This window comes from Oryctolagus cuniculus, chromosome 8 (genome assembly GCF_051225735.1).
Source record: "Oryctolagus cuniculus isolate XC-2025 breed Fujian yellow rabbit chromosome 8, ASM5122573v1, whole genome shotgun sequence".
Lineage (NCBI taxonomy): Eukaryota > Metazoa > Chordata > Mammalia > Lagomorpha > Leporidae > Oryctolagus > Oryctolagus cuniculus.
The window spans coordinates 64789539-64810583 of record NC_142874.1 but is presented as its reverse complement, the minus strand read 5'-3'; the positions used below and the strand labels follow the sequence as shown (position 1 = coordinate 64810583).

Here is a 21045-nt window from a genome sequence, read left to right as displayed (position 1 = left end):
AAGCCACCTGCCCTTTAGGTATTATCTGATCTGTTTGAATAAACTGCTATATAGACCCATATACTAGACTCCAAACATTTCCTTCTACCAATTCTGCTCAAAGAACTGCAGCTTCAGCATCTCATACTCCTTTTTTCCACAGTGTTATCCTCTTGAACTTAGTCTTTGCCTACATTATATAAACAGTCACTCATCTTGTCTCCTGTGTCAAAGGAAGCCTCATGTTTATGAGCACAGTTACCTAGCCTTGGGCTGTTGTATCTGCAGGCCATGCTAGCCTGACTTCAAAACTCTGCATCTCTTCTTACCTCTAAAGTCAATTATTTGATCATGAATCTACCTCACAGCTAAAAGCTCTTTTCTTTCAGTCATGGATTGAGTGTCAGAAGTGTTCTACAATTGCATCATTAAGCTGAAGTGGATGAATTTACTAAGCTATGACAATGACTACATTACCATAACTATTATCTCCCCAGTAAGGAAGAACCATTAAGGTTTGAGCCCTCAGAAGCACTATCCTTGCCTTTCCCCTAGTTCAAGGTTACTTTATACCCCTTACATCTGACATACTGAAATTTGAGAAAGTGATTTTTTTGCAAAGTTATGGGAAGGATGGACGAAACCGTCAAGGTGATGTGACACTGTTAGGAATGGCTGCCAGTCAGCCCTAAACTGAAGGTACAGGGAGAGAAAGCAGTTCCTTTGCTTTAGGGAAAAGGGAATGGGCATGGAGTGGCAGATGGCAGGAACCATGACCTTCCATTAGGATGGAGCAGCCTTGTAGAAAGGGAACTGAGGAAACACATACCTCAAGCTCACTCTTGCATCCTCCAGATCTTCTGAGAGTTCTCACCATAGGCTGAACTTAAGATAGAACAAGAGGAGAGGCTGTTGGTGATTCAGGAAGTTTCTAGAAGAGAGGGCACGTGAAGGACAGGGCAGAGCATCTCTGAGGGCACACAGAGGCTCTGCAGCTCATGTTTGAAGAAAATAACCAGTGAATTCCAGTGGCTTATTTCTTGGTTACCTCCCCCAGTACTTTCAAATCGCAAAATATTATTCTTAAAGCATAGCTGAGTATATCATATCTCTGCTAAAAGACCTTAAATGGCTCTACTATAAAATCCAAGTTCTTAATCATGAAGTTCAAGACCACACAAATCTTTCCATTTAACTCTTGAGTCTTTGCCACTCACTCTCCTTTATCCCTTCTATTTCTCGGACCTGATAATGTCACAAACCCTTCCCCCACCCCATTCCTCTGTTTACTCTTCCTTTAATTCCTGGTTGCTCTTCAGTTACCTGATAAATCCTTTCTTCCTCTTTAAGATCTTAAACATCTGACTTATGAAGCTGCCTTCTAACAGCCTAGTCAAAAATAACTCTTCTGTCCAATATGTTGCCATGGTATTTTTTTTCCTAAACCATTATAACACATCTTGTGTTATCATTAATTGTGGACGCCTCTGAACATGCCTCTTTGTAGACCATGATCTGAACAACATTCACTTCGTGGCTCTTGGCCAGGTTAGAAAGATTTTCCAATCACATGGATAGAATTGTACTATGTTGGACATACACCAGGAGTAGCCAGAGGTAGATAGAAATTATGAGAAAATCCAGGCCATGTCTAAGCAAGGGATATATATTCATTGGAGGGATGAAAGAAGAATGGAACCCTGGGAAAGAAGCTGGGAGGTAATCAGCTGTTGGGATATTTCTTGAAGCAGTGAGCTGAGGTGGTGGATGATATGAATAGGTGAATCTCCCTGACCATGAACAGAGTTCTGAGACCTGGAGCTATGATTGGGGTTTCTGAGCATCTGGAACACTGTATCTTTGGCTGGCTATCCTAAAAGTAGTTGGGTCCCTACACATGAGTCCTTCAAAGGCAAAGGCCATGTAGTTGTCTTTCTCTTCTCCCACTGCATCCCTTTAACATAGTGTTTGGAACTTAGCAGGTGCACTAAATATGTTTGTTGAAATGACTGGAAGTCAGCAGATTTTATTTATATAAAAATATTGTATGGAATGTGAAAAGATGTATGTGTATATAATGATGATATTTTAAGAACAGTTAAAAGATATCCTGCTCTAAATATTTTCAGAAATCCATATCTTACACTTTCATTGTAGGCTACTGTATTCAACTCAGGTAAACCTGCTTTTAATGATAATCTTCATAATTAGTGTGCATTGGGTACCTGATATCTGTACCACCAAATGCTTACGTGGAGTATGAGTCACTGGTGTGAGAAAGATACACAATAGTGAATTTGGCCACCCTGCTTCTGAGCACATTGGGGATGTAAGGAATCTTTGCTTATCTCTCAGATGCCTTTGCTCCATGGCATGTTGGAATGCAACAAGGGAATAAAAGCATTCTGTTGTCCACACTGCCTGAATCAAAATTGCCTGGAGGTGGGTCTTGATGAAAATGTCCATTTCTGAACCCCAAGTTGTACTCCCATTTCAGAACTGTTTTTAATTAATTAATTAGAAGGACAGAGAGCCAGGGCCAGCAGATCTTCCCTCTGCTGGTTTACTCTCCAAATGCTTGCAACAGGTGGGGCTGTGCTAGGCTAAAGCTAGGAGCTTGCAACTCAATCAGGGTCTTCCATGTGTGTGTCAGGAATCCAACTATTTGAGCCATCACCTCTTACCTCCAAGGATGTCCTTTAGTAGGAAGCTGGAATAAGAAACAGAGCTGGGACTCAAACCTAGACACTATGATATGGTACACAAGTGTGTCCCAAGTGGTGTCTTAACTATGGCACCAAACACCCACCCACTAAATCAGAAATTTAAATGACTTACAGGAACAACAAAACTGATCAGTCTTCACCCTGGACCACTGGGCACACATTACAATCACTTCTGGATATTTAAAAATTATGGTTTGCTGAATCTCCTCTCCCTTTTACCAAGTTGTATAGAAGGAGTTTGTGGGAGAATCTGTAATACCCGAGTTAATTGATAGGAAAATATCACAGCCAACCTGCTAAGGGGGAGGGCTCTGGAGTCTGGTTCCCCGAAATGTGTCTGCCACTTTTGAGCTGTGGGTCAGCTATGAGAGCCTCTATTTCCTTCTTAGGATCAAAAAAATCTATAACCTTGGGGGTTGTTGTAAAAATTAAAATTAATACCAATGAAGAATTTGAATAGAACCCAGAATACAATAAAAGTTCAATGAGTATTAGCCATTTTATTATCAGTAGTAATTAAAGGAAAGATTTATGGTTTTCAAATATAGTGACAGATCTGGCATGATTAAAAGGATATGTAAAAACACTAGAGGTTGTACATATTTTGTGAGAGTCAGCTGTCAGAAATCAGGACATAAGGTGGATTTGCTGAGACTCTGAGTAGGTTCTTTATGCAGAAGAATATTTTATTGACTGGAGGTAGAGGCCTCTCAACTGGAGAATGAATGCTTTTGTAAGGCAGTGATTTCTCAATCCTTGGAAATATTCCAGAGAGGTGGTTGACTATATATCTGGAACTTTATAGAGAAAATTCCTGTGAAGTGTAGAGATTTTGACTTCAGGTATAGTTGATGAACCTTGAAAATGCTTTTAAACTCTAAAAAGACCAAAGTCAAATCACCTATTATCACTACTATAATTATCAAGATCTAGTGTGTAGAGCACACAATCCTGTAGTTTTTATCTTAGCACTGAAATTATTTTGGTCACTTTTCTCCACTAAAAGATGGGGTTGTGTCAGCGGGTTAAGGCTTCCATTTATGGCGGAATGTAACTGTAGCATGGTCTGAACAGATGTAAGAGTAAATGCTGCAGAAAAAACAGGGTAAAGCCTGATCAGAAATTTTATTCCACTAGAATTAAGTTTTTTTTTTAAAAAATGTAATAATGTATGATGTATTTTTTTCTTTTTTCTTTTTTGGTAATAATGAATTTTCAACATGAAGTTCAAAGAATGAAACCCATATAACTGGCAATAAATCACTTTATCAGACTATTGGTGATTTTTGGTTAAATAATGTATTCAGTGTTGCCCCTTCTGGGCTCAGGTCTTAGATATAACTATGGCTTTCATCATAATTTCTTTTATCTCAAGTCCTAAGCACAAGCAAAACTTCATCAGACCTCTAGTATTTGTTTGAAATGAATAGATAAAATAGCAATAAAATTTTAAGGGGAATGGAGGTGTGTGTGTGTGTGTGTGTGTGTGTGTCTGTGTGTACGCATCTTATTGACTATGTTATCTGGCTTACAGATTACAAAGCAATTTACCATCTACTTAACAATTGTTAGTTGAGCATCTAGTATCACAAGGCACTGAAGGATTAAAGGAGTAATATATCACACTCGCTGCCCTCCAGAAGTTTCTAAGTTTATGTGTGAATAATAAAAAGCAGAATTTCTGGAAGTTTCATGAAGACTATAATGTTGCCTCAAGGCTTTAAGAAAGAATAAGGCTTTAAAGTTTTTTGAGAGAGAGAGAGAGGGAAAGAGAGAGTAAACTCTCGTTTGCTGGTAACTGCTCCTCTTCTTCCCTGCAAGGGCTGTACCCAAGCCCAAGCCAAAGCTGGGAGTGCAGAACACGATTGAAGTCTGCTGTGTGGATGGCAGGAAATCAACTGCTTGAGCCCACATCACTGCATACGGGGGTCTGCATTAGTAAGAAGCTGGACTCAGGAAGTGGAGCCTGGTATGGAATCTAGGTATTCCCATATGGGACACAGGCATCTTAACTAGAAGTAGATGTCTGGCCCAAAAATAAGAGTTTTAAAAGGTAGAGAAGATGAGGAGAAAAGCTAATCCAGACTGAGAGCAAAGGCATAGAGGATTGAGAATGTGTAGCACTTTTAGAAAACTGGAGATTGAGAACTTCTGTAAACAGAAAAGATGTTCATCCATGTTCTAAAGTGAAGAAGCTCACATATTTCCGCAAACTGTCAAACCCATGGTCTAGTGAGAAGGTGGGTGATAAAGAATAACATTGAGAGATATGACCTTGTGGGAATATTATTTAAATATATTTAATTTAATTTTAAAATTTAAATATTAATGTAGAATTAAGTTTCTTCCAACTTAAAGAGCTATTATAAGAAAAATCTAAACTTTTAAGTTTTTAAAAAAGATTTATTTATTTGAAAGGCAAAGTTACAGAGAGATAAGGAGAGGGAGAAAGAGATCTTCCATTCTCGGGTTCACTCCCCATTGCAGATGGCTGCAATGGCCAGGGCTGGGCCAGGCCAATGACAGGAGCCAGGAGCTTCTTCCTAGTTGTCCATGTGGGTGCAGGGGCCCAAGCACTTTAGTCATCCTCTACTGCTTTCCAAGGTGCATTAGCAGGGAGCTGGATCAGAAGTGGAGCAGTTGGGACTTGAACTGGCACCCATATAGGATGCTGGCACTAAAGAAGGGGTTTTAAGCTGCTGTGCCACAGCATGGGCTCCAAATCTAAGCTTTTATGAGCAGGAAACCTTAAACTTGCTTCAAGTTTACATGGGTGTCTTTACAAGCAAAACCTGGATAAAGGATGAACTACATTTTAACAAAGAGCTGTGACATGTTAGCTCTACTAGGTAGAATATTCACAGAGGATGAGTGAGGCAAGTTATCCCACGGGCTTCTATTGGAAATGGAAATATAGATAATAAGGCTGGCATCAGAGTAGAGGTAGAGATAAGGGAAAGTTAGGAAAGTCTTGTTGGGACACAGACAAATTCAAACGTCCTGCAGGCTCTCTTGTCTATTTCTGTAAGACTGAGTTGTTCTTTTCCCTGTGGTCCCAAAATAGTTTGTCATTTTTCCAGTGAGGCACATTGCCCAAAGCGCTCCAATTTTTGAACTTGTCTGCTTTACTAGTTAGACTGTGAGGACCTGTGAGATTGATATGGTAGTAGTTATTTTGTAATTTTAGTGTCTACCATAATGCCCTGTATATTATTTGCTTACTTCAAGGCCAAATGATGAGATCAATAATACAGGATTATTGAATTAAATGTGGGACTGAAGTGGGTGTTACATTTGGGGCTTAGCGAAATTACAGAATACTGATTAGGGCTGTAGAAAAAAATGTTAAATTGGGTATTATTTTTCAAGAAGTACAACACTCTCTGAGGAATGGAGGAAGAAACTGTAACAAATTAAAAACAAGAACAAAAATTAAAAAAACCCGTCGTGATCCAAATGATGGTACAAACATGATGAAAAACAGGCACAGAATAAACAAATCTGATGCTTCGTTAAACATAATGGATAACCATATGTAAGGTTTACATCCGTGAGACTGATATCAGTGACTTACATTGGAAAATATAATCATTAACCTATAGAGATGACACATACTTTTCTGGTAAACTTCCCATTTCCTTGATAATTCAGATCCAAGGAGCATGAGACAACCCTTAAGTAAGGACCTGCAATGCAGAAGCAAGGAAGTGCTCACTTAGCCATTACCCATCAGCTTTAGGAGGAGCTGCTGTGGCTCCCTTGCTATCTGTCTGCACATTGCAGTTCTTCGAGGATCCTGAGAGACTGAAGTTTTATTCCAGTGAAAAGGGCTTGTTCTACTAAGTGACTGGCTTTCTACTGTCAGCTGCTGCTGCAGCATATATATCCCATGCTGAAGGCAATCTGCTTTTGTCAGTTGCCATTTTCCAATTATTTCCTAACACTTTATTCCCTCTGTATCTGTTGAGACAAAATCAAAGTTCAAAAAACATGCAGAATTCATAGCTCCTAGTAAAAACAGACTGTAAAATACTGAGTACTTTCATCTGGCCTGTCAGGAAAAACTCTCCAATTCTAATTTGAATTAGGCCAGAGATGCACAGAATAATTTGGGTAGCTGCTGGTTAATGAGCTGTGGTTTACAGGTTGGGCTGCTGTATGCTTCCCCTGGAGTACATTGCATGCTAAGTCATCCACTCTCATTATAACCTCAGCCCAAGGAGCAGCCCATTTGGAGGCGATATAATGATCTGATGTTATATATCATAAAAATTAGAAGGAGAGCAAGAACTGGTAGGTCATCTTGACTCTCCCCTGCTGGGACAAGCTTGTCCCCCACAATGTTTCCTTGAGTGCATTTGTCCAGTCTGGTTTTAAATGACCCAGGCAATGGAGCTCAAATCTCTTCCCTTGAGAGACCATTTGGCAGTCTAATAGGCTTCACTGTTAGCAAACTCTTCCTTGATGTGCAGCCTAAGTTTTCCTTTGCTCAATTTCATCTCATTACTGCTGTTATTCTGCTTTTGTGCACCCCAGACCATCCCCCCCTCTCTTTCATGTCCACCCTTTCCCTATGCTTGGAAATGGCTTCCCCATTCCTCTCAGTTACTGCCTGACCACACCAACTATCTTTAAAGATTTTCTGCTCTCCCAACATCCACATTTGTGACTCCCCTCTGAGCTCTTCCCTTTTTGATCAAAACTTTCCTGCTTTGTAAGGGCCGGGAGAGAACACCATATTTCATGCTTGATGATGTCTCCAAAGGGCAACACTGGGGCATTCTTCCCCTGCTCTGTGACAGATGTGTTTGTGTACACAGCCTAAAATTGCATTGCTTCTCTTTGCTGCCAAACTGCACTAAGAAAGTTGAGGCCTGATGTACTATCAAGGCTCACAATCTGTTGAATAGGAGAGAGGAGTTACTCACCTGGCACCTGCGATTGTGCTAGTGCCGTTGGTCGTTTTTCTTTTCAAAACTCTGCTTTAGGCTCTTGGCTTGATTAAAGTTTGATTAAGGGCTGAAGAGAAAAACAAATTGCTCACATAACTACATTAAAAATAATAATACCTTGTTCTCTGAAACCAGAGCTTTCATTTTTTTTCAGCCTATAATTGCAGTGTGCTGATGGTAAAGTGACTAAGCACTAACTTTACTTGTTCTCCTTCATGAAAAGGATGAAACTCAATGTTGAGAAAGATATTGGTTTTAAAAAATGTCCCTTCTTGAAAAGACTGGCAAATGAGAGAAAAAGATGAGAAATTACTAAACTTCACCTTCCTTTGGCTCCGCAAAGATGAGTTCATGCATACCTATATAGGTCATACCTCAACTTAAGTGATATTTTGCTTAATTAAACTACATTTCATGGAATGTCAAAATACATTCGACAAAATAATATTTGTCACAGCAAATTTGATAGACATTGTGTGCATGTCAGTTATCTGGATTGCTTTATCCAGTAATTATAACATAATGGGAAAATTAGCTGTTATTTATTGCTATTTGTGATTCAACTTCTATGCTTTGAGGGGCTGTTGATTCATTTGCTTAATATAAGTCATGTTATTTGGGGTTATAACCTAGATTGGTTCTGTTCCTCCTTAGTCTGATGTGGCCTCGCTGGACTAATGGTCAGGGGAAATGCCTCCTCCTCTCCTACTTTACTTGAGCTTACCGTGTGTCAAATAGGAGAATACTGGGTTGCCATATAAATCCATGGAAGAATTATGCTACTGTATGTATTGCTACAACCCAAGATGTTTGACTAATGATGAAGTGAATATGTCTGTCCATGTGCCAACATGCATCTTTTGACTAGTAAAAAATATTGATAATCTGATTAAAGCATGATCCTGGGTTGTACTACTCTGTAGCATTTTGGCCAAATGTTATTGTGGCTTATAGGTGCCATACTGGGATATTCTTGATGTCATCAGAGGAGAAGCTTTAAGTTCAACCCACAAGGAGATTCAAATCTCTTATTGAAGAAAGGCAAATGCATGAAAAATTACAAAGTTATAAATGGCAGTGAACCAAATATTCTACAAACTCCTGTTTTTATGTATTGAGCAGTATACTTGAGGATATAATTATAGGAGAGAAAGAGAGAATTTGAGACACAGGCCTAAAACTTTGGTGAACATTTATTGAATGCTTATTGGATGGCTAGGAGTGGTTCTAGGTACTATAGATGGATTATCTCTTAATTTTCACTAAAAGTCTTTGTATTTATAAATGAGGCCTATGAATGTTAAGTAACTTGAATAAATACACACAGGTATTAGGTAGTGGATTTGAAAATCATATTCAGGACATTTTAAATGTAGAGTTAACCCTATTAGTTGCTATAAAAGAATATGGGCTGGGTCTTGAAACATGGATATTATTAGCAATTCAATTCAAGTGAGTATTTTATGATATTACTTGGCAAATGACCAAGGAATCTAGTAATACTTGACTTCTCTGCCTACAGCTATTTCTTCTCTCATGAGATCCCCAGGGAGGGACCTACACATGAAAAAATGACAAATTTCAAGTGAGGTATGACTTAGTCAACAATGTAGGGTTTTGCATGTGACCTAGTATACATTCTGTTTCCAAACCTAGGCCCCATGTAGATACAAAACCTATCAGATTTCCAGACAATACTTACGGCAAGAAGAGAGAAAAAAATAGTTGGATACTTACTTTCCCCCCCACCCCAGGAAACAAAGAATATCAAATTAAAAACCCTTGTGGCAGGGAAAGAGATGGATAGGTTTATCCAAGGACATAGGTCAAGATGAGCTTAATGCCATGGAGCATAGAGGATTGAGAGAGTTCCAGAGAGAGAAACCACATTCACATAGGTGAGTCATTAATGCTCTGTTTGTCCAAATATGAACTGCAGTCTAATTATAGTCATGGACTCTGATCCATTCCAATTAATATTTAAGAAAGAAAGAACATAAAGACCTCTTCCTTCTGTGTTACATACGTGAGGACCCAGACATCCACTGATGGGTGAGATTTGTAAACAAAGACCCCATTGGAGATCATGGAGTCTTTTGAAGCTGCTGGGTCATTTGACTAGGGATGTCCTATGAATGCCTGGACCTACAAAGATGGAGAATTGGGCTGGAGTTGAAGATTTAGAAGTCATTTGCATAGAGATGCCAATAAAGAGCAGAGGCCCAGCAGATTGAATCTTCAGGAGAATTCACTGATAAGCAGCCATTAGTAACAAGCTGGTCCAGTGACGGGGACACAGGAAAAATGGCAGTTGAAGGGGATGAAGCGATGAGCAAAGATAAATAACTCTAAAAAGGAGAGAATTTCAAGAAACAAAGTATAATGATACCAAAACTCTAGTAGGCCTGGAGGGATGCAGATACTAAAGGCACTTTTAATCAGAAGGAAATTCATAGTGATCTTTGATGGAGCAATTTCAATAGAATAGAAAGAATGGAAATTCTGATTAGGGAAGTCTGGGAGGGAATGTTGTTAAGTTAGAATAATCACATATAGAATGTACTCATATATTTCAGTTATGGAATAAAAGTGAGATAGCTACAAGAGAGAAGCAAAGCTACAGATTATTTTTTAATTTGGAAGAGAAGTGGGAAAATGCAAAAATGATAATGGTTGGCAGTAATATGTATCACCACTGGATATTTTCTCATTTGTTTGCTTCTTGGCTGAACATTGTCTGTCACCTATAATTTAGCAGTATAGGTCTTGCAAGTGTGTTAATAGGGGAATACTTTTCCTAGAATGTAAGTTCCATGACCTTTTTAAGAGTAATGTTGGTCCCTTTTCATGAGTCAGGATACCATGTTCTGTCTCTCTAGGAAGCATTTTCAAGGAATTCTTAGGGGCCAAATGGAATAGAATAATATGAATAAGAAGAAAATAGCATCCTTTGTGACTGTTATGTTCAATGCTGTTACTTTCTGTGTTTTAAGTATCTTAATATTCACACAGCTTTATGGTAAGCAGCATTGCCATCTTCATTTTGCAGGGAAGAAACTGAAGCACAGCAAAGTTTAACTAGAAAAGGTTGTTGAGATGAGTTAGGGTCAGGAATTACAACTTCTGTGACAGATTGAGGTGAACAATTCTAATATGGTTGTGCACATAACATTAAAATAGTGGCCTCTGAAATTCAATATGGTAGGAATCCCAATGCAATCAGGAGATGAACACTCAGAAGTTGATAAGAGGGAGGAATAAAATGACTTGGTGAGAACTATGAGGTCAGAGTGTCAAGTTAAAAAGGACCTTCAAGATTTTCTATAAACTGCATTTCTCTGTCACCCTCAAACTGATGAGTATGACTGTCATAGGCCGTTGGTGCTTTGGGAGGTGAGTAGGTCATGAGGGCTCAAGGTCTATAATTAGTGCTTTATAATGGAGGATTAGTGCCCTTAAGAGAGACTCCAAGAGAAATCACCATTCTGCCATGTGAAGTTACAATGAGAAGGTGCTGTGAGTCAGGAATGGGATTCTTAGTAGATACTGAATCCATCAATGCCTTGACCTCAGACTTCCCAACATCTAAAACCATGAGAAATAAGTTTCTGTTGCTTATAAGCTACCCAGTGTGTGGTATTTTGTTATAGCACCCCACACAGACTAAGATGAGGTCATTTAGAAGAATTCCTTTATCTTATAAAAACACTTTTATTTGCACTAGCCTCAGATTGAAAATTTGCATTTCCTTCAATTCAGAATATACGCCACAAATCACAATATTATAGCAGTACTATAATTTTGTCATTTGTATAATCAGATGTTTTTGATATTTATTATTATAGCAGATATCTTGAAGTACCATTTATAATCATCTTAATTCAAAAGTATAGCATTAGAACTGTCAGTACATAATTTTATTGATGGAAGTACTAAAGAAGAATAGATATTACTATATCATGATTTTGTTTTCTAAATATTTGATAACAGTTATTTCAATATAGTTGTATTTCTTTATCCTATTTCACATTATACATTTAAAATCCTTTTCTTAAGAAGGGTTTCACAAGCTTCACTAGAATGTTTACGGGGTCAATGTTTACAAATAATAAGCCCTGGAAAATGGAGGCCTATTAGGTTTAAAGGACCCATGGATATATGGCTAATAAATAGTAGTGATGAGGGAAGAGTCCAGATCTAACTTCCTATTCATGGAGCTCTGACTACTACCATAGTGCGTTGTGGTGTGGAGGAGAATAGAAGGCCTGCCTGAAGGAATAAAGGGAAATCAAGGACAAAATATTGGTTGGAGGTAGAAAGTTGGGCTTCCTGTTTTTCTCATGCACTTTAACTCTATTATACACACTGAGAAAATAAATCCTTCTCTCTGGTGTAGTGGACAGTATTTTGTGAGCAGCTTCTTTCTTGGGCATTTGCCCTTAATATTTGATGAACTGTCTGCTTTTCATTCCACTATCACTTCCCAACAGATCTCCTCCTTCTCACCACTGCCTGGATCTGGACCCAGTCTCTCTTAAATTCTGACATTATCTTTTGCTGTGTTATGCTTCATAAACCTACTGAGCTTTTCCAGAAATGTCTTAAGATTTGCAACTTTCCCACCTTGGACACTGCTTCCATAGGATGCTTCCCAATCACTGGCTCATGAGGAGGAGGGACTCGGATACTTGGAGGGAGAGGGCAGTCAGTGGTAGGAACTGAGGAAGTGCTAGAAGGACCGGAGGAAGGTGAGGGTGGCTGCAGACATTGCACTGCCACGTAGAAGGATTTCAATAAGTGCAACTAAAGGCTCTCACTGCTGAGACTGGGATGCGTCTAGAGTATAGAGAGCAGTGGCATGGTTGAGAGGAGAGCTCTAAGATGCACTTCATTGAACTTGGGAGCAGGGTGGATAGTTCAGGTGCACCAAATGAAGGCAGTAGAAAGGAAATTTCCCTCATGTTTCATGTCACCTAGTTGTGAGCCTTGTGGGATGATTGTGATCCCCATCTTACACATGAGGGAAATTAGACTCAAACAAATCAAATGATTACTTAGTGTGACAACCTAGAAACTGGGATTTCAATTCAAGCTTAATTTATTCCAAGCCCCTTGTGCTTTTTTTTTTTTTTTTCTGCTACTTGATCCTTTCCCAAGGTAGCAGTTGGAGGACTAGAAAATTGGACAACGTTATAGATAAGTTTGCATGGTTATATTTTCATTGAAAATACAGTATGGGAAGTCTGTCCAAGAAAGAGGCGGAGAGAGGTGCTGAAAGTTTTGTTACTTTTCCTTTCGTGTGTCTGCTACTGACTGCTCCCTCATGTGAGATATGGGTTTCTGTTAGAATGAAAATGACTACATTCCTGGATTATAGCAACACAATACAACAGCCCTCTAAATAGTATGCTAATAAAATAAGAATGCATTGTACAGTGTCTTTGCTTCTGGAGATTTTTATTGTAATATCCTGTGAAGAGTGAACTTTGTTTGAACTGTAATGAGCCAACTATTTGGGAAACAAAAGAAAATTTCTTTTGATATAGCATGTAAGAATAAACTTTCCTCACTGCCAACTAACAGTACCACATAAGCTCTACGAGAGCTTGTCACATTTCTGGGGTGATAACATAGCCTTAGGACAGACAGGGGTCAAAAGAGAAAAGTATCATTCTATGGAAACACAGCACACTGACTTTACATACTTGAAAAACATTGGATGTTTTATACAAGCATACTTCAAAAAGTTTGTGGAAAATTGAATTAAAAGATAATTTATTTTGATACAACAATATTTGAAATCCATTAATAGGTTTTTCATAGTACATGTTTTCCATGAACCTTGAGTACTCCCTAATATACATTGATTTCAATTTTTTCCAACAAAATAAACTCAGCCTTTAATTTCATATTCTGTGAACTTTTTGAAGTACTGTTATATTTCTACAAAGGAAGTGTCCACTTGCCACTTATGAAAACACAAATATTTAAAAATGTAGCTGAGTGTTTTTTTCTCATCTGATTAATTTAGCAAAAAATTAGAATGTTTTCCAAATCAGATTCTAATATTTCTGTTACATACTCAGTATCAGGAAAGTAAATTTACTCAAAAAGTTAGAAATGTAGTTTTGATATTTCATTTTTTGTATTCAACAGTTATGAACTCTTGAAAATAAAAATAAAATTTTGAACTAAAGAGTCTGAATGGTGAGTCAAATTAATAAGCCTAAGCTTGTCAAAAATGCTTCTTGTAATCTTTGTCCTTCATTTATTCATTAAGAACAGGAAATATAGTCAGTGTGGTAAACTTTAGTCAAAGCCTTTTTTCATGCCTGTATGAAATGAGATCTGACATAATAATACCATTAAAGATCTTTATAAATTTATGTGTGTGTGTTTAGGTGGCCTTTTTTCCCTCAAATCCCCCAAAGTGTGCTATTTTTCCCTGATTGATACTCTGGGCAAATCTAAATATCACTAGGGCTACAGTAAAACAGATTTTCTCTGTTTATTTCTTCTTGGGTGAACATTTGAGTCTCCTGTTCATAAATCTTTCTTATATGTTTGTTTATGTGTGTCAAATAACTAAAGATATAGAAAAACAATATTTTCTGCTCTTTGCAATTTTTCTAGCATGTCAGGTTCTGTGAGAGTCCTGGCTTATTAATGTACCCGACTTTTCCAGCATTTATCACAAATGTAAATGAACAGTATGTGGTGCAGCCTGTTTTCAGGATTGCTCTGATGATCATGTTGCTATGGTGATCACAGAGCATACAGGTTCATGAGACAGTATTAGTAATGCAGCAGCTTGAAACTTAATCAGCACACTGCGACTTCTCCCCCATATTTCAATATCACTTCGGCAAATTGAATTCCAGGCAGTTGTCAGTCCAATGTATTCCCCGTGGTTTCTCCTCTGCAAAATTGCCTCTTTATTCTATACACTGATGATCATGGAGTAATTGAAATCTGCAGCTGTTTGTCATGCTATTTATACAACTCTGTCTTGTAGCCAGCAACCTTTGTATGGTTGTGCACTGCAGGTAACAATTAGATCTAGAAACCTTTATTATTATTATTTTTTGGTTGAACAAGTGAATGGTTGTTTTCCCCTGCTACTCCTGATTTCGGCTACTTTATGTGATACCTTGTTTTGTGGGGGAAAAGTTCAGCCAAGGTTTAATCACAGTCTATTATGGCAGTGTAAGAGGGCTCTGCATTCTTTGCTTCCAATGATTGTTATACAACTGGAGTGCTGGGAAAAAGGACTCACTCCTAGGGGAAGTGCCCCCCTGGCTCCCCAACAATCTGCTCTCCAGCCGAGTCAGAAGCCAGACTCTCCAGCTTCCAGTAGTCCTAAAACATTTGAAACAATGGATGTGAAAACACAATTCAGTGTGGCAAAGAAAGTCACCATCCCAGGCATGCGGCAAGGCTTGGGCATGGGATAATGCTTGCGCCTTAGGATGCTTTGTAAGGAAGGAACTTAAGCCTTTTTTCTTTTTCCCAGTGAACTGGCCCATTATCAAGTCTCCCCATAACCCGTTTTGGGTTGTTTTGAGGGTCACTACATGATTTTTTTTTCCTGAATGTGAACTCTGAGGGAACATAAACTGAACTTTATTTGAAGCCCAGCAGGTAGAAAGTGTCCTTTCTCTTCTCCTCCCTGTAATATGTGCTGAAATAAATGGAAGCTCTGGCCTTCCCCCACCCCGTTCCAGGTAGATGATTCCATTTGATGTGCTTCCCACTAAAAAAAGGGGAGGGGGGTAATAGCATCAGACGGGAATGGAGGATTTTCTGCTTATATAAAATTAAATAATGAAATGACTGGAGAGGAGTCGGGCCTTTGTAGACTCAGGAAGGGTTTGGTCTTTTCCCTCTCCCCAGGACCCATCAATAGTCCTTTCTGCCACATTCTTCCCTTTTCCTAGCTTTCACTGTGGACCTCCCTGCTGGATGCATCTTCTCTTTTCTTCCCTGCTGACTCCACACTCCCTCCTGGGTCTTGCTGTTGTGATATTCAGCCACTGACATTGTCTAGGTGTTCTTTGTACAGTTTAGAAGTTACTGGAGGTTAATTTGTAATAATCATTTATTGTTGTTGCTCTGGAATACTGGTGAAATATAAAAAGGAAAGGGAAAAACTTGCTAGGGCGATCTTTTCTTTAAAATTTTTTATTTAGTAAATATAAATTTTCAAAGTACAGTTTATGGGTTACATGGCTTCCCCCCTCCCATAATTTCCCTCCCACTCACACCCCTCCCATCTTCCGCTCCCTCTCCCATTCCATTCACATCAAGATTCATTTTCAATTATCTTTATATACAGAAGATCAATTCAGTATATATTAAGTAAAGATTTCATCAGTTTGCTCACACACAGAAACACGAAGTGTAAAATACTGTTTGAGTACTAGTTATAGCATTACTTCACATTGGACAACACATTAAGGACAGATCCCACATGAGAAGTAGGTACACAGTGACTCCTGTTGTTGACTTAACAATTTGACACTCTTGTTTATGGCGTCAGTAAGCTAGGGCGATCTTAATGAAATAATGAGTATCAAACACAGATTGTATCTCCACCCCGCATAGCCAGTGCAATTATGAGGGATAATTTTTGCACTTTGTTTTGAAATGTAATTTTTTTCAATATATGGGGAAAGTTTTCCACGAGCTCAACAACGCAATTCCTCTCTGGCCAGTGTTGTGTCAGTGTGATATTGACCTGTGCACAATAGACAGCTTTCCAGGTTCACAGAAGAGCTGTTGACAAAAGCTAAAACTGAATGGATATTGGAGGCTGGATTTTTTTTTCTTTTTTTAAGATTTATTTTATTTACTTGAAAGACAGAGTTAGAGAGAGAGGTAGAGCCAGAGAAAGGTCTTCCATCTGCTGGTTCACTCCCTAAATGTCTGTAAAGGCCAGAGCTGAGCTGATTTGAAGCCAGGAGCCGGGCGCCTACTCCTGGTCTGCCACGTGGGTATAGGGGCCCAAGGACCCAGGCCATCCTCTGCTCTTCTCCCAGGAGCATCAGCGGGGAGCTGGATTGTAAGTGGAGCAGCTGCGACCTGAACCAGTACCCGTATGGGATGCTGGCACTGCAGGAGGGGAACTTAAACTGCTTTGCTATAGCGCTGGGCCCTGGTGGGCCCTTGATAGCCAGTGATCTCTATGTAGCATCATGTAGATTTATCCTGGCTTGATTTCCCTCAAGTATTCACCATGATCTCTCTTCCTGAATCTTTTTCAGTGACACTTCAGTTCAAATGCTGATGAAACAGATTTCAAGGAAGAGTGTTAACTAGGGCAGAGTGTACCAAAATTTAGTGGATATTCACATTTAAAATAGTATTTTGAAAAGATTGCTATGTTTACGCTTTTATAGAATATGCAATCCTTCAACTTAGGAACAATGGATCTTAATATCTACTTAGTGAGAATGATTGGTTAAAGCAGGAGACCACTGGACAGCTCAAATTTGTGAATAATGCCCATCTGAGAACTGCATCAACTACCAAGTGGTGGGCAAACTTGAAGGCTCCAGGTGGCAAAATTGAAACAAAATATTCTTTAAAAAATTAATTTGTTTTTTAAAAAGAAACAAAGTGAATATTGAATTGCCAGGCAGAAATACTATTTTCTGTGATATGCTGATTATTAATGTTATACTGTATTTGCTATAATGGGCCTTGCTGTAAATAAACCCACCTTTTATTTATTTAAAATTTTTTTGTATTCTTTTTTTTTTTAACTTTTATTTAATGAATATAAATTTCCAAAGTACAGCTTATGGATTGCAATGGCTTCCCCCCCATAACGTCCCTCCAACCCACAACCCTCCCCTTTCCCACTCCCTCTCCCCTTCCATTCACATCAAGATTCATTTTCAATTCTCTTTATATACAGACGATCAGTTTAGTATACATTAAGTAAAGATTTCAACAGTTTGCTCCCACACAGAAACATAAAGTGAAAAATACTGTTTGAGTACTAGTTATAGCATTAAATCTCAATGTACAGCACACTAAGGACAGAGATCCTACATGAGGAGTAAGTGCACAGTGACTCCTGTTGTTGACTTAACAAATTGACACTCTTGTTTATGGCCTCAGTAATCACCCTAGGCTCTTGTCAAGAGCTGCCAAGGCTATGGAAGCCCCCTGAGTTCACTGACTCTGATCATATTTAGACAAGGCCATGGTCAAAGTAGAAGTTCTCTCCTCCCTTCAGATTTATTTAAAATTTTTTAAAGATTTATTTTATTTTTTGAAAGAGTTACAGAGAGAGGTGGAGACAGAGAGAGAGGTCTTCCATTTGCTGGTTCACTCCAAGATGGCTGCAATGGCCAGAGCTGTGCTGAACTGAAGCCAGGAGCCAGGAGATTCTTCTGGGTCTCTCACGTGGGTGCAGGGGACCAAGGACTTGGGCCATCTTCTACTGCTATCCCAGGCCAAAGCAGAGAGCTGGATCAGAAGAGGAGCATCTGGGACTAGAACCAGCACCCATATGGGATGCCAGTGCTTCAGGCCAGGGCTTTAACTCGCTGTGCCACACCGTGCCCCCGCCACGTTGTTTTAAAAATGTGTTTAGGGGAGTCTTGGACTGTTTTGCTTGCTGTTAGAACTATCTTGTATGACTCAAAATAAAGTTATGATATTAAGCAGTGTATAGAGAGCATCTAGAGTTCATGGGTTTGCTCTTGATGACACCAGGGAACTATTTTCATATCACAAAAAAGTTGCTATTTAATTCCGCTGAAGCTTGGTGCTTCTCCAAGTTTGGGCCTTTCCTTGATTCCAGGATTTCCTAATTCCCCCAACTCTTAAGAAATCTGAGGAGCCTGCATGAACTGCAACTTTTTGGATCGCTCCTTGGAATTCATAGAGATCTCCCCTTTCTCGGAGGCCCTGTGTCCATGGCCAGTGTGGAACTCGTCTTCTCAAAGTTTCCCAGGCCATTCTGGGGAGCCCCAACATGGTCACTTCCCTACCCAATATGCTGTTCTACTTCATGGGGCTGTCAAGAATGCTGTCTTTACATGGTCCAGGAGCTCTAGTCCTCAAGTGAGGGGCAGAGATGTGGAGAATTCTACTCCCCAAGCCCCCAGCTCTATGTTTTATGTGATCATCCCAGCACTAGATACTAATTAGAACTTACAGTTAATTTTTGGTCTTACAAAAGCTTTCATGAGTGCTCCATTAGCATTAAGCACTCAGCCCCTTGACAAGCTTCTCATGAAATTCATCTCTCAGTCCTGGACCTCAGCATAGGTATTGGGGGAATGTTGACATTTCTTCTGCGTCTTCCAAGGCAAACTAATCCACTCTGATATGATCCAGTGCATTCCCCCAACAAGCCTATTTATTTTTAATTCTTTTCCTTGCTAACCCTGGTTAGTAAGTTCTCCTTGGAAACATGCTAACGTGTATATCTCAAGTTTAGAATAGGCATTTTGCTTTGTATTTTGCAGTTAAAAGGCTTTATAGTGTGTTTATGTTTTTCTAAGAATTGCCTGCTTAAAAGGTAAATCCAAATGTTTTGCAAAATGGAAAATAGCTTGCTCCTTTGTTTTGTAGTTGGACTGGATTATACCAGGGACACCAAGACTGGAGGGCCAAGTGTAAGTACAGCTTAAATGCTCGGAAATCTGTACCTTCCCATTCATCAGCAGCATCTGCAAGTAGGTCATATCTATAAAAGACACAATCTAGAAGCAGGATCTCAGTCTTGACGTGTAGGAAGATCCAGGTATTTTTTATTCGTGTGTGTGTGTGTGTGTGTGTGTGTATCTGCACATTTTCCCCCCAGGTACATTAGGAACTATGTAATCACTAGAACAAATGCTGTTGATTTTGCATATAACAGGCCATACTGTTTAGCAATGGACTAACGAATGGACTAACAATCCCAGTTTATAGTCCTGGAGCATTTGGTTTCACCTTTGAAACCTGAGTGCAGTGGCAGTGTGTGGCCTTGCGTGGTACTGGCTCCATTCTTTCATTCAATTATTTTGCACATTTGTTGTATTATATACCAGCCACCTGTGGATACCATTAAGAAAAACTAGCCAAAAATTCCTGTCTTCATGGAGTATATAATTAGAAGAGACAGAAAATAAGCAGGACAAGTTAATAAATGATACAACATGTTATAGAATAACATATGATGGGGGTGGGTTGTGATTTAAAATGAGTGATCAGAGAGGGAAAAACAGAGAAGGGGTCAGCATGGCTGGTATAGGATGAGTTTGTGTGAGATTGGTCAGAGAGGCTGTAAAAACTTCCAGTTGAATTGTAGTTTTAAAGCAAGAGGAAAATGGAAAATAGGAAAGACTATAGGAGAAGCAGATTTGGAGCTGGGTCTGATGACCAGGAGCTTGGAATTGTACACATTAAATTGAGATGTTTATTATACCTCTATTTGGAGCTGCCAAAGAAGCAGAAATCTGGAGTTCAAAGAGGAGATACGGGCTGGAGACATGAATAGGAGTCATTAGTGTAAATAGTGCTTATAGTTATGAGGTTGGATGAGAGTCATAGGGCAGTACTAAGGTCTACCTGAAGTCTGTTTGTGAATGTAAGTGAGACCAGCAGGAATCACATGGATGATTTCTTCCCATCCAGATCACCAGATGGTGTATTGTCCAAGAGCATAGAGTTGGATTTAGCCAGGGTTTGAATTTTCCCAGGACACTATGATAAAGCAAGAGGTGGGGGTGTGGGAGGGAAGTAAGCAGAGTGTAGGCAAGGAAGTGGCTATAATGAGGGATGTAAGAATTTATCTGGTATGGAGGGTAATGTGTATATAAAGGGAAGGGTTGGAAGAAAGGTGAGAGGATCAATATATTGTATGTCTTGGTGGCGTAGAAGAATTGTAGGAGCTGGAGATATCAAAAGATGGGGCTGGAAAGAAGGGAAAGTTGGGTCTAGGGGTGACACAACAGCAACTATTAAAAGTCAACTTGAAATGACTGTTTATGGCTATTGTTTGATAGTGGGTTATGATCCTGATCAGCTATTGCAAAATCAGTGGATCAAGGTCACCATTATAGAAAGGGAATTGGATAGAGTGGAAAATATTAACATGTATTCTCAGAAATAAAGATAAATATTTCTTTTTGAAATGTTTGTGCCACACATATATATTCATAAAAATTATGTGCTTATGTCCATATAGAGTTAGAATGTATTGGATCATAATGTAAAATTTATTTCTAAAAAAGTAAAAATATTTGACAAATACTACAGGATGTATTTATGGGAATGAGTAGCTGAGGATAAGGTTATTGGAGTTGTCTGCATTTCTGAAACAGTCTAGAAAAAAATCCGATCAATACTTGAGTCACTGTAGTTTCTTGCATGGAGTGAATACCTCA

General features: G+C 39.0%; 1 long non-coding RNA gene across 11 annotated transcripts in view; it reads left to right on the top strand.

Moving 5' to 3' along the window:
* The window catches only part of LOC138843425 (uncharacterized), a 442121-nt gene that overhangs the window by 68372 nt on the left and 352704 nt on the right, over positions 1 to 21045 (top strand). The window lies entirely within an intron of this gene.